Raw genomic sequence first — 14257 nt, 5'->3', positions numbered from 1 at the left:
TTGCCATAGGACTGTGTTTAAATGACAGTGAAAACTCTGACCTTTCAGTCTGCAGTGGCAGGCTGGGGGCTATCTTGTACCTTTTCACAAGAAGGGTGGCACAATCAGTGCTGCAGCCCTGAGTAGACTCTCTGCCTTACATGCCCTTGGTATCATAAACTAAGGACTTATAAAATAGCCAGGCCTTGCCAATTGAGGTTATTCAATTTGACATTTAATTTGTATGGGGTTAAAACACTGCCACTGAGGTCTTGTTAGCAGGACTAAGGGCCAGATGAAGGAACAAAGCAAATTGTGACTTGCAATTTGCGAGTCCGAGTGACTCGCAAATTGCAACTCGTAATTTGCCATGCAGAAAGGTGTCTCAGACACCTTCTGCGACTCGCAATGGGATCGCAAAGACCCACCTCATCAATATTAATGAGGTGGGTCGCAGTTTGCGACCCCATTGCGAGTCTGGGCACTCACGGGTATGGTGGCCTGCTGGAGATAGCAGACCACCATGTCCGTGACTGCTTTTTAATAAAGCAGTTTTTTTTTTCCATCTGCAGCCCGTTTTCCTTAAAGGAAAACGAGCTGCACTTGGAAAAAAGTACTGAAACCTTTTGTTTCGGATTTTTTCAGAGCAGGCAGTGGTCCATAGGACCACTGCCTGCTCTGAAAAAATATGTTTGTGAACATTCACAAAGGGGAAGGGGTCCCATGGGGACCCCTTCCCGTTTGCGAATGATTTACCATCCACTTCAAGTGGATGGTAACTATGAGTTCATTTGCAACCACTTTCGCAGTCGCAAATCAACTTGCATCGCGTTGCGAGTCGCAAATAGGAAGGGAACACCCCTTCCTATTTGCGAGTCGGAAACGTATTTTGCGAGTCGGTTCCGACCCGCAAAATGCGTTTCTGCATCGCGTAGAGGCTTTGGCGCCTCGCAAATGGCGTTTTTCTCCGTTTGCGAGGCGCAAAAGCCTTGCTACATCTGGCCCTAAGTGTACTCTCAAAACAAAATAAAAAAAGAGCTGAATCATTTCAGAAATGTGGGGGTGAACATGCAAAAGAGGCATTTTCTTACATGACCCTTTCCAGATGAAAGGTGATGAGTAAGTTAACCCTTATCCTGGTGGTTCTTCTATGTGGAAAAACCTAGAAAGGCCATCCACATTGGTATGGTCAGGCTCATGTCTGCTTTCACTGAAAAGTCTACACCCTGTAGGGAGATGGACCACCTCTACAGATTGGGGTTCTCTTCTTTCATATAAATAAGCCATCTGAGAAGTCTGTAATCAGTTTGACCTTTGAAATGAGTCTCAAAGAAGAACGCCTTATCTTCTTCAGGGACCACAGCAAAGGCTTCCCACTTAATGGCACTCACTTGCTGCTATCTATAGAGGAGTCACATGCTAATAAAGGCAACAAGTTGATCTTGACCCAGGTCATTCAGCTGTGACAAAACTGCCCCTTTCCAATATTCTAAAGCATCAATTTGGAAAACAAACTCTTTTGTGAGGTCAGATGCCTATAGGACAGGTGATGAGCACAGAGCTTCCTTCAATGTGTCAAAGTCCTTTTAACAGAAGTCAGTTCAAATGACTTTCCTTGACTGTTTCATAGAGGTTGATTCTGCCAAAGATATCACTATGGTACCCTAACATTTCACAAACCTCCAAAATTACACAACAGCCCTGACCTGAGTCTGTGTCTTTGGAGCTTCCTCGGCTAGAATTGTCTGGATGTCGGGCTGGAGAGGTTGTACATGGCCTCCGTCTTCTTGGTGGCCCAAGTACACTACAGACCCTTGCCCTATCTTGCACTTGTTGCATTGATAGTCAGCCCCTCCTGTTAAAGAGACTGAAGTACTTCCTTGAGGTGGAACAGGTGATCCTTCCAGGTGAACCTGAATAAAGCAGTGCCATCAAGGTATGTGGCACTGAAACTTTCCAGACCTGAAAGAACTTTGTTCACCAACTACTGGAAGGTGGCAGTTTTTTTTCCAACTAAAAGGGCATTCTTCTGAATGGAAAGTGGCCTTCTGGGGTTGAAAAGGGAGACCTCTAATTAGCTCCAGGCGACAGGGCTATCTACCAGTAACCTGGAGTCAAGGCAAAGGTACTCAGCTATTTTTGCAGTCCAAACATATCTATGAGTTCATCAGCTCTGGGGGTGAGGTGAGCATCAGTCTTTGCGAATGCATTCAGTACTCTATAGTCCACACAAGTCTTAGCTCATGTTTCCTTCCTTTGAGATTAGCCTTCTCACCAGAACCACTGTGCTGGCACATGAACTATTAGATGGCTCAAACACCTCTACCTCTAGTTATTTGGCATTCTCTTTTTTATGCTAGCTTTGACAGATCTGACGGTCTATAAATGTTATTCTTGACAGGTAAATTGTCATCTACGTCCACATCATGGGTACGCCATGTTTCGTACCTGGGGTCAAGTAAAGCATTCAGGCAAACTGCCTCAGCAAGTTAAGACAGTCTTCCTGCTACGGCTTGGTCACAGTGGGAGACAGTTTTACTCCTCCTACTGAGCCATTTTTGACATTTGAAGAAAGCAGGTCTGGGAGAGGGTCACTTTCTTCCTCCTCCCCACTATCTGTCATCAAGCACATGGTCATATCTGCTCTGTCATGAGGTAACATGAGCCTGTTCACATGTATCGCCCTTTGAGGGTTCCTTAGGTTACCCTAATCCACCAAGTATGTGTAATCTTCCTTCTTTTGCAAGATAGGGTAAAGTCCAGACCACTTGTCTTGGTGTGACCTGGGTGCTAAAGGCTTCAACACCCAGACCATTTGCCCAGGTTGGTACTCAACCTTCGAAGCCTTTTCAACATACCAGTGCCTGACAAGCTCCTAGCTGGCCTCAAAATTCGTGTTTGCCTTTTTCATGAACTCTGCTATTCTGCAGCAAAGGCCTCACATGTAATCTAGGATAACCTGTTTGGGCTCCTTGAAAGGTTTCTTCCTACCTTCTCTCACTAAACCTAAAGAACCCCTGACAGGGTGTTCAAAGAGTAGTTCAGAAGGGCTAAAACCTGCTCCCTTCTGAGGAACCTCCCTGTAGGCAGAAATCAGACTTTGGAGAAGAATATCGCATCTCCTCCTGGGTTTTGCTGGTAAACCCATAATCATGCCTTTCAGGGTTTTTATGAGCCTTTCAGCAAAACCATTTCTTTGCGGGCGGTATAGTGTGGTGAACTTGTACCCCAACTCATTCCACAACGCTTTCAGATAGCAGACATTAAGTTTGTGCCTCTATCTGAGATAACCTCAATAGGGAAACACACTCTAGTAATGATACTAAGGAGGGCTCTAGCTATTGCACAGATAATGGCTTCCATAATGGATATGGTTCTGGATATTTAGTGGCATGGTCCGCTACCACTAGAATGCACAAATGCCCTGAGGTAGTAGGTAGGCCCAGAGGACCAGCAATGTCAATCCCTACCCTTTCAAAGGGGACCCCGACACTGGAAGTGGAATCAGGGGGGCCTTTGATTTGCTATCTGACTTGCCACTTGCCTGCCATGTCACACAGGAGCGACAGGAATCCTTTACTTTTTCTGAACTCTGGGGTCAATGGAAGTGATTAACAAACATGTCCCAGGTTTTGGTTAGCCCCAGGTGTCCAACCAGGGGGATTTTATGGGCCAGGTTAACTCTCTGTGATGTTGGAGGACCACCACTCTCCTGATTGCCTCTGGTTTGGGGTCCCTTGTCTCACTGTACAGTATCCCCTCCTCCCAGTATATTTTAAGGGCACCACTGACATATCCCTCTTCCTGTCTGACAGCTAACTGTATCAGGCCCTAAAAAAAGTGGAACAAGTCTTTTGTCCCAGGCTCAGGTTCTTTCTGGAGAGAACACCTGCTCCATGAAATTCTGCCAAGTCCATTCAGCTACGTGTCTGAACTATACCTCCAGAAGACTGGGCTTATGTATTTATGCCGATGACATCACCTTATATGTTAGAGACCCTAAAATGAACCTATCACCCATACTTCATGAATTTGTTGCTTTCAGGCACCTGACAGGTATCTTCATCAACTAATCTAAATTGGTCATTTTTCCTCTGACTCCACTGATGATGCATTGCGAGGCTGAATTTCCCCTAAAATGAAGTGACTCTGTTGTCATATATCTGAGGGTATGGATTTGTAGAAGTTGCATGGCAAGAGAATTGTGGATGCACTGTTAATTGGCTGGAAACCAAAATTCCAGTCCAGACAAAGCTGCCTCTTCCTATAGTGGGACTAATTGCTGTCACCAAGACAGTGGTATTATCCCAACATGAAAGACATTTATGGTTCTTTTATAATGAGGGTGTGTGCACTCCTGATTTCACTCTGTATGCCTACTGTGTGCAGTAGAAGTTTGCCTATCATTGGTTTTGACCTTCACCTCATCAGATGCATGTTGCAATTGAATTGGAAAATACCTCCATCTTTCTGCATGTGACTGCCCTTTGATCCCCACTACGATGAATTTGAGAGACATAGTAGGGTGTACTGTAAGAGAATGTGTTAGAAATTGGGTCTCTAGTTGGCAGAGTTATGCACCCTGTCCAAGTAGCAAACACAATCCTACTCAGGGTAAGTCAGTACACACCATATTATAACCTGTGCTCACCCTCTGGTAGCTTGACACAGAGCAGACAGGCTTAACTTAGGAGGCAATGTGCAAAGTATCTGTGCAACACTTAAAACAGTAACACAGTGAAAGCACCACAGAAAGACTCTTTACCTAGTGAGAAAAATAGATTATATTTTTACGTGAAAAAAGGACCAAAATATCAAAAATCCAATAGGTAGGAGTTGAGATATTAATTTTTAAAGAATAGTTGCAATTGTAGTGCTTAGAAACTTAGGGCTGATGTAGGTAGACAGCAAATTGCGAGTTGCAAATTGCGAGTCCTTCTGACTCGCAATTTGCAACTCGCAATTTGCTATGCAGAAAGGTGTCTCAGACACCTTCTGCGACTGGCTATGGGGTCGCAAAGACCCACCTCATTAATATTAATGAGATGGGTCGCTGTTTGCGACCCCATAGCGAGTCTAGGCACTCACGGGGATGGTGGCCTGCTGGAGATAGCAGACCACCGTGTCCGTGACTGCTTTTAAATAAAGCAGTTTTTTTTTTCTATCTGCAGCCCGTTTTCCTTAAAGGAAAACGAGCTGCACATAGAAAAAAATACCGAAGCCTTTTGTTTCGTTTTTTTTTAGAGTAGGCAGTGGTCCATAGGTCCACTGCCTGCTCTGAAAAAAAACTTTTGTGATCATTCACATAGGGGAAGGGGTCCCAAGGGGACACCTTCCCATTTGCAAATGAGTTACCATCCACTTCAAGTGGATGGTAACTGCGAGTTGATTTGCGACCGCTTTCGCGGTCGCAAATCAACTTACATCGCGGTGCGAGTCACAAATAGGAAGGGAACACCCCTTCCTATTTGTGAGTCGGAAACACATTTTGCGAGTCGGTTCCGACTCGCAAAATGTGTGTCTGCATCGCGTGCGGGCATTAGCGCCTCGCAAACGGCGTTTTTCGCCCTTTGCGAGGTGCTAATGCCTTGCTACATCTGGCCCTTAGGCCCATATTTATACTTTTTTAGCTCCACATTTGCGTCATTTCGGCGCAAACTTACAAAATACACTTGTATTTTGTACGTTTGAGGCACTTTTGTGTTAAAAATCGGCACAAATGCAGCGCTAAAAAAGTGTAAATATGGGCCTTAAAGTGCCAACTGGGGATATCTGGTCAGGCTAGACCGGGGTAAATCCATAGTTCAGGTCCGCTTAGGCTGCTTAGGCTGGCAATAGGGACCAAGTTTGTCCCGCTGAAACAGTACCCTGGGTGGAGGGATGTGTTAAGATTGAGGATCCGATGTGAGGAGCAGAACAGATGATCTGAAATCGATGCACCGGTTCTGATCTGCGCAGTCAGGGGATGCGTCATTGCTGAGCCGTACAGTTGTTGATCCATGAGCAGAGATGTGGTGTCAAATCCCTTTGTGTTGAAGGTAATGTGTTGTTGTTAAGACGTACTGCTGGCAATGTGAAGGTGGCATGGGTGGCCCGATGGTGATGCGTCAACCAGGAGCTGCACAGCCAGCAATGCAAAGTCCTCACTTTCAGCAGCAATGCATCAGCATTGAGGAGAGATGTAGTGGTTCCAATTGGCACATTGTGGCTATGCTTCAAATTCGAGAGTTGCAGCACAGAAGAACATGCTTCTAAGGCCCAGGACTGGATTAGCACCACTTGGCAGGGCAGGGCTCACAGGAGGCAGAGACCAGGTGCTGTACGAAAGATGCAGGCAGTCATTGATATTCACAAGACTGCAGAACAGGAAGCTAGCTTGGAAGCCTGTGGAGTCACTTGGTTCTAGGGATGTAGAAACTCTGGTCTGTCATTCTCACTCATAGACAAGGAACCAGCAGGCAGTAGAGCAGACACAGCAAAAAAAGAGTCAAGCAAAGTCTAGCAGAGTTCCAGTTCCTTCAGCACAGAAGTCCTTCTTCCTGCCAGAGTATCCTTAGGTCAAGAAGTGTATTGATTTGGTAGGGTCAGAAGTCCAGTTCTGATGCCCAGTAGCGCCTTCGAAGTGGAGGTAACTTCAAAGAAGGGCTTTGATGTGCACACAGGTCCTCCCTTTCCTTCCTTGGCTCCAGACACACTACAGCAGGGTCTGCAACTCTTTGTGGGGGGACAGGCACAACCCTATTCCGGTGCAAGTGTAAGCTCCTTCCTCTCATCTAGCTCAGAAAGGCCAAACAGCCTGGTGATGGGCCATTAGAATGTAAATGGCACATATCAGTTCTCTTTGTGTATAACTGTCTAGAGGGAATGTACAATCCCCAGCTGTTAACCAACCCAGCCATGTATTGGAGGCAAGCGGCAGGCACACAGGGCTTAAGAGCAGAAAAATGCCAACTTTCTAAAAGTGTTGTTTTTAAAGTTGCAATCATAAATCCAACTTTACCGTTAAGGGGGATATATTATTACAAGTCCGTGGTACCAAATACAACAGTTTTACCCCTTCTCAATCAGGAATTACACTTAAGAAATTTATAAAGCAATCCCTAATGTTATCCTATAAGAGGGGTATGCCTCACAGAAGTGAAAAATGATTTGGGGAATTTTTCACTACAAGAACATTTAAAACTAAAAAGTTTATGCTCTGGCTTATACTTACAATGCACCCTGCCCATGGGTTACCTAGGGCCTACCTTAGAGGTGTTTTATGTATAATAAAAGGAGAGTTCAAGACTTGTCAAGGGTTGAGCACATGCAAGATTTTGTGCATACTAGACTGGCTTTCAGCTTCACCAGCATCTTTTGGCACCTTTTTTGCGATGCTGGTGAGCACAAGCGTCAACAGCTGCTTCTCAACCAGATTCTTGACTCGAGAAGCAGCTAAGTCTACTCAAAAAGACGCTCAAGTTGTTTTTTAGTGTAAGAAGCTTTTTATATTTTACTTTTTTCCCAACAAAAAGGAAGTGCCCCAGAGACTCCAATTTCTTATTCCTGTCCAGTAGGCTTTTCCCAGTAGTTTGCCAATCTCTTGGTCACTGTTTTTGGATTTCGAGATGGAAGGATCGCTTTTTTGTCTGCTGCATCTATACCATTAGATTCAAGGATTTTGTTTTTGTGATATTACAAGTTCAAAAACTCTTGTATAAGGATGTTGATTGTTTATGTTGATAGAGGGCATGCACAAGTATTTCTTTGTCCTTGTATTCAATTTTTAATTTTGATTGTGATTGTGGTGGGTGTCCTGGAGTTTCAGTAGGGAACTCATTTTTTGCATTTAATGTTTCATCTTTTGTGAAAGAAAAATGTTGCACAGTTCAGTACATTTTCCCTGTGTTTGTTACAACTGCAATATTCATTTATTTTAATATTTGGCCTAGTCCGCCAATGGGCCTTCCAGCTAGAAAGCCCAGTACTAGTCATCAATGCATGAAAGAACTATTTCTATGTTTTCTATTGTTTTAATTAAAACACAATTTAGGACAGGAATGGCATTGGATTACATTAAAAAATAAGTTATTTTTTGTATTTGACATTTTTGTTCTGCAAAAAGTGTATAGGGGGAGTTATATTTGATGCCTTGGAAGGATGTGAGTTGCTGTGAATGTGTTATAGCTCAGTTAATAGGTTTTTGGCATTGCTAAATTAAAGGTAATGTTTTTGTCAGTCTCACCATGCATCTTTTGTCTGGCTAATGTGTGTGTAAGTGTGTTTCCCATTGGCCATCATTTGTCTTTGTTGTCCATGTCATGTGACAAGGGGCCATTTTGTGGCATTAGTGTCCATAGGCCTGAACGTGTTCCTTGTTTTCAAAGCCTCCTTTGCTTGTTGGTTGACCGCGTTACTGGTGGTAATTTTGTGTTGCCAGCCAGTGTGTCCTTGCCATAGGCCTGCAAGTGTTCTTTGTTGTGACCATGCCTCCCTGCTTGTTGTTTTTCGTTGACCAAGTGGCTGGTGGCCATTTTGTGTAGCCAGCCAGTGTGCATTTGCCATAGGCCTGGCTGCGTTCTTTTTTGTGGCCATGTCTCCTTGCTTACTATTGTTGTTTGATCATGTGTCCAGCAGCCATTTTGTGCAGCCAACCAGTGTGAATTTGCCATTGGCCTACATGTGTTGGTTGTTCTCCATGCTCCATGCTTCATGCCTCCTGCCTCCTTGATTGCTGTAATTGGTTGGTTGCCCATGTGGCGAGTGTCCATTTTATGTAGGCAGTCAGTGTGCTTTTGTCATAGGCTTGCAAGTGTTATTTGTTCTCCATGCCTCCTTACTTCCTGTTGTTGCTTGACCATGTGTCTGGTGGCCATTTTGTGCAGCCACTATTAGGTGATAGCTATGGCTTTTAGTTTTTGTACATTTTTTTAATTTTTCCAGATATCAGTTTAACATTGTGCTTGTAGGCCATTGTATCACATGTATATTATTATTGTGAACTGTGTTTTATATTATATGCATTTTTTTTTACATTTTTCACATGCACCTCCTTGTCTCCCAGTTGGTTTCTCATAATCCCCTAGTACACCAGCAGTTAATTTGTGTTAATTGTTTTTTTTTACATTTTTAAAAATGGTTCAATAAAATTTTTTTACGTTTCTAAAATGTTGTATTTCTTAAAAAATGTTTTTTGCATGTTCCCTTCACCCATCAACCCTCTGCCTGCCATAGGAGCACAGCAGCACAACAGCATGACTTTTGTAGGTAAGTTTTATTCCATTTTGCCCAGCACCCCCTGCCTGCCATAGTAGGGGCACACACACCAACATCATTATTGTTTTTAAGGATTAATCAATTTTCCTTTGAACACACGTGCCTGCCACAGAAGCACATCTGTCTTCATTTAATTTTTTAAGGATTATTCAATTTTCCAATGTACATCCCTAACCAACACAGGTGTCTCCCTTTGAAACAAAGCACACTAAGCAAACAGTTGCATATGTACCCTGATTGGAATTGAAATATTATGTTGTTATTGTTGTGTGGTTTGATTTTGGCATGGATACACTATTGCTGTTTATTATTTAGGATAATAACTTGAGAAATCAACCACATTAAGTTATATTGACTTTGTATGCTATGTTTCACTAAATATTTGTCTTGCTTGTTTGCTTTTAGGTACACAAGAGGCATAATCCACAGTACTTCTTATGTTATGCCATTAGGTCCAAGAGAAGATAATTAACTGGGTACTCGAAAATCAAGGGGTATGGACCATAACCCCTTTCGTAAAATATTCCACACAAGTAGAAAGATGAGAACCCACATTCATTAACTGTGTCAAAGTCGTCTTTAATTAGAGATTCATAAATCCAGTTGAAAGAAAACAACATAAAGTGTGTTAAATGACGAAAAATGTGATAAGACAAATCCAATCAATCCAAAGAACATTAGATAGATTCCAACAGCGGACACATGTTTCGCCCCCCATTGTAATTTCACCTGGGGCTTTTTCAAGGCATTATAGAAATCTTGTTCATTCATTACTTCAATAGAAAGTCATTGGTCCAAATACCAGTAGAGCAAGTAATTCTGTATTAAACGGCACAACAGTGCGGGGCGTGCGTCTTATTTGGGCGCCATTTTGAAGTACCTCAATACAGAATTACTTGCTCTACTGGTATTTGGACCAATGACTTTCAATTGAAGTAATGAATGAACAAGATTACTATATCACATTTTTCGTCATTCGACGCACTTTATGTTATTTGCTTTCAACTGGATTTATGAATCTCGAATTAAAGACGACTTTGACACAGTTGATGAATGTGGGTTCTCATCTTTCTACTTGTGTTGAATAACCCACAGTACTGCCAGACAGAAGCCTGGTACAAATTGACGTTACTACACAGAACATGACATGACTCCTCGAATCTATTTCGCTAGTGCCGCTAAGTGCCACTGCCAATGGATAGCTTCAAGATGGCCCCAAAGAAAGGTGCTGAGAAGAAAGTGGCCAGGGAGAAGAAACAGATTCCCACCTTTGGCATGCAGACCTAACCTTTTTCCAAAAAGTTGTGCCTGCCATGCCATGCAGCCCTTTGGGAAGCAAGCTGGGAGCAGCACTCCCACATCAATTGGACCACCCCAACCTGGCCTGGGCCCATGTCTATCAGTGATTCAGCCACTGGAATCATAGTGATGCCAACAAACAGTGACTTTGAATTGGATGTGTCTCTTTCACAAAGTAGTACCCCATTGTTGCTGGAAACTGAGGAAAGTGGACAAGAGCCACAGCCAGCAGTAGTAGATCTTCCTGTAGTAGGAGTAAAATAGGACGTGGCACTTTCTGGTGAGCACAAACCAACTATTTAAAAAACATTGGTTTCCAGATCTCCAGCAGAAAAAGAAAGGGTACTCCACCATCTTCTTCAAGAACCTCTTCTGATAGTTTGGACAAGAGCAGGAACCTGTCTGAGTATAAGACATGTCAGGAGAGGTCAGGGAAAAGGAAACTTCCTGAAAGCCTTAGAATTATGCTAGTGAATTAGGAGGTTGATAAGCCCAACATTATAAAGGAAGCTGGTCAAGAGGAGACCAACATTACCCCTCCTATTCAACCTGCTCCGAGGGATGTGGCACTCGTACTACCACCACTGCCAGCCCCCGTATTTGTAGGGCCCCCACTGAGACCTGCATCCACTTATACCTCAGCTGAAGTACACACTGCAGAAAGGCAATCGTCAACACACCCACATACCTCCAGTTCTTCCTCAGTTATTGGCACTGCCACACTAAGAAAATATGCCTCCCTAGTTTGGGACTTCTTTATGATTAGCAAACAGGAGAAAAACATTGCAGTATGCTCTATTTGCCACGCATGTGTTTGTTGAGGTAATCCTGGTTAACTCTATGGTACCAGAGGCCAAATGACCCATATTATAAAACATCACACAATCTGGTGAGAAGAGCACCTTAAAACAATTGATGTATGTTGTGTTGGTGAAGGGAGCAGGGAATCAGCTCTGATGACAGTGGGAGGTGAAGGTGATGAAAGCGCGGACCCCAGCAGTGCACCAGAATCACCCTCCTCAGCAACTCTGAAATGGCACGAGTCAGATGGAGACAACACAGCATAGAGTGACTGTGCCAAGACACACATTGAGTCTATCACCTCCTACTTCTGGGATGTCACTTGAATCAGTGCCCTCGGGAAAGAAAAAAGCACAGGCTTCTATTATGGGGTTGTTTAGGAAGGAGGGGCCCCATTAAAACAGCCACCGAATGTCACGTTTGTACAATGTGAAGCGGGCTAAAATGTTAGTGCAGGCCCTCCTCCTTTTTTCCTTTGTGGAAGGAGTGTGATTTTTAGAATTGTGGTGGTCCTCTACCTAACATGGAAGGTTCACAGTCAGACTTATTTTGCCAGAGTTGCTGTTTTGGAAGTCCATCACATTGCACTGTAATTGACTGAACAAGCTGTGCATCAGAGTGGCATTCACACTTTCCACCTGATGACAGACTTGTGGACCAGTTGTCAAACAACTGACAATATGTGTATCACTGCACACTGGATTTCTTTTGTGGGGGTCATGCAACTACTCTGCACAGGTATCAGTACTGAAAAAACGTTTAAGGGCATTCAGTGGCATGCAGCAGTAGCCATGTTCACCATACAGATGCAAACATATTGGAAGATTTTAACAGCAAGTTGTTTGAATGGCTGTAACCCAGAGGTCTCAGACTTGGATTTGTTGCCAAGGGAAATGGCAGTAATATAGTTAAGTCAATGGCAGATGGTGGCTATTTCAGGGTCCTGTGTTCTGTGTGTTGTATCTACCTGGTTGTCCAGGAGTTTCTCATAAAAGAAAACATAGTCAGCAGAATACTGAACATCTGCAGAAGAATCTGTACTCATGTCAGCCATTCTTTTAAAGGCAGGTGCAATTGAGAATCATTCAGCATCCAAATAGAGTACCAGTTAAATCTGAAATACAGGAGGTGCAAACACATTGGAACTCAGCCTATTACATGTTGCAACATTTGTTTGAGCAGTACAGACCGTTCTATGACTATGTCATTTAAAGAGGAGCGGATGTAATTGAGAAAAAAAATGACCATGGATGTGGACAAACGGGACCTAGTCAAATGCCTGACACTGATGCTACTTACTTTTGATGTTTCCAGATGGGAAGTCAGCAAGGAGGACAGTTCAATGGGAAAGGCTATCCTGTTGTTGTATCTACTACAGTAACAGTTTGAAAAAAGTGTTGCAAATGTTTGCAGGTGTGATTGAAAATGGAGAAGTGCACACCTTGAAATAGAGCATAATATTTTGCTTGCCTGTTAATAAAAAGCTGAAAATGACATGGTGTCATCCAAAGAGTATATCTTTGCCACAATACTTGATCCACTGTGCAAAAAATACTGGCTGCTTTCATTTCTTTTCCTAAGGGGATGTTTCACGAGAAATTATATGGATTGATGAGCAAGCCAGAGACCTGTGAGAAGAATGGCTGGAAATTAGAGTCCCGTCCCCGGACAAAAGCCCTGGGGTGCCGCCTTCAACTTCAAGAGATGGCAGTCCTGTCATCTCACAGCAGCCAGCACCAGCAACAAGAATACTGGCAATAACCACAACAACAGGAGGAGCAGAATCAGCCCTAGTCTCTGCAGTGGCTTGGTTTCAATTGGTAGGTCTTCAAGGCAATGCAGTGGCAAAGGCAAAGGCAAAAGAGGTCGAATAAGTGCCAGCATCAATGACCATTCAAAGGATGTTCCAGGAGTATCTGGATGACCTATAAAATTTCTATGTGCATCAAACCCAATGGTGTATTAGTATGGGACGATGCCACAATGGTCAGAGCTCAGCAGGCTGGCAGTAAAGAATCTGGCTTGTCTGGTGGCCAGTGTATCTGCTGAGCATGTGTTCCGTGCAGCTTGTGTAGTTGTCGCAGTGAGAATTTTTAAATTATTTATCTTCAAACTGCTTTGCCAAAAAAAACAAAAAGGGTATATTTAGTTGAACATATATTTGTGTCTGACTAATGCATAATTTTTAAACTCATGTGTGGCCGGATTGGAGTTAGACCACCATGCACTGAGGAAGTCTCCCAATTCCCTTCAGTACATTGGAGACAATGTTGGCTCCTCTCTCATGCCTATCCTTCTTTATTCATCACCTAGCAGGGCTCTCCAGAAGATCATTTAATTTACAAGATTACCTAATTCCAATGTTTTCCTTTCATCAAAGAGGAGATACATTTGTGTACCTACCACCATGGTTGAATTGAAAGAGGTAACTATTGCACTAATGAGTGATAATATATTATTGAGTGATTTTGAGTGATGAGTGATAATTTATCTGCTAGCAGACAGTGACGGACGGTGTTAAACTAATTTGTATACTTGATTTTGATGATTTGCAATGTTTGAGACCTGATGGGTAATCTTTTATCCTGAAGGTGTTTGGCCTTTTCACACTCAGCAAAATTTACTTGCAGGGACCACTTCTTTTTTCTGGCTCTTAATAGACTAATCACTTTAACTAACAAACACAAATCTGCACAAAATACTCAAATTATGTTTCTATTCTTGTACAAGAGCAGTGCCCTACAGGTCTATCTTACGTCGGTCGGGAAGGGGTTGGATTGATTCCTTACTCAGAGTAACAAGGAGGACTCAGGTTGGCACCACCTCAACAGCCAGAAGGATGAAGTTATGGACTTCAAAGGGAAATCACGATGATGATGATGATGATTCATCTCTGTGGACTGGAGAGAGGTGCGTTGATTTG

Source organism: Pleurodeles waltl, chromosome 9 (assembly GCF_031143425.1).
Source record: "Pleurodeles waltl isolate 20211129_DDA chromosome 9, aPleWal1.hap1.20221129, whole genome shotgun sequence".
NCBI classification, from domain to species: Eukaryota; Metazoa; Chordata; class Amphibia; order Caudata; family Salamandridae; genus Pleurodeles; species Pleurodeles waltl.
Note: the sequence above shows the minus strand (reverse complement) of the source record.